Genomic DNA, 543 nt, shown 5'->3' with positions numbered 1-543 from the left:
AGTTAATGACCGAAAAAAAAAAGAGAAAAAAAAATTTAAAAAAGGGGGAGAGAGAGAGAGAGAGAGGAGGGCGCTAAAAGAAAACAAATAAATTATAAGCAAAGCAAAGCAAAGAAAAGAAAGAGTGAAAGGTAAAAGGTAAAAGAGTAAAAGAGCAAATAGATGTAGTAAGTAAGTGATAGCAATGTCAAATACTACTTACAAGCAAGAAAATAAATAAGTAAATGAATAAATAATATTGATAACAGTAATGCATAAACAGAGATCAAGTGGACAAGAAATAAAGCAGAAGGGGAGGGGGTGAAAAAATATATATATATTTATTACAAAAGACAAAATTAAAGAAAAGTTCAAACATTCATATTATTTTTATTTGTATTTATGTATTGTATAGAGTAATTTATTTGGGAAATTAAAAGAGGAAAAAGGACAATCATCTGTATTTGTGTGATTGTGTGTGTTTGAGGGATGCTGAGAGTATGGAAAAATAATTAAACCGCAACTTAAGCAGATGGCAGCAAGCGGCAACCTCAGCATCGCACG

The sequence above is a fragment of the Trypanosoma equiperdum genome, assembly GCF_001457755.1.
Source record: "Trypanosoma equiperdum strain OVI genome assembly, contig: ctg_725, whole genome shotgun sequence".
Lineage (NCBI taxonomy): Eukaryota > Euglenozoa > Kinetoplastea > Trypanosomatida > Trypanosomatidae > Trypanosoma > Trypanosoma equiperdum.
This window is presented reverse-complemented; position numbering follows the sequence as displayed.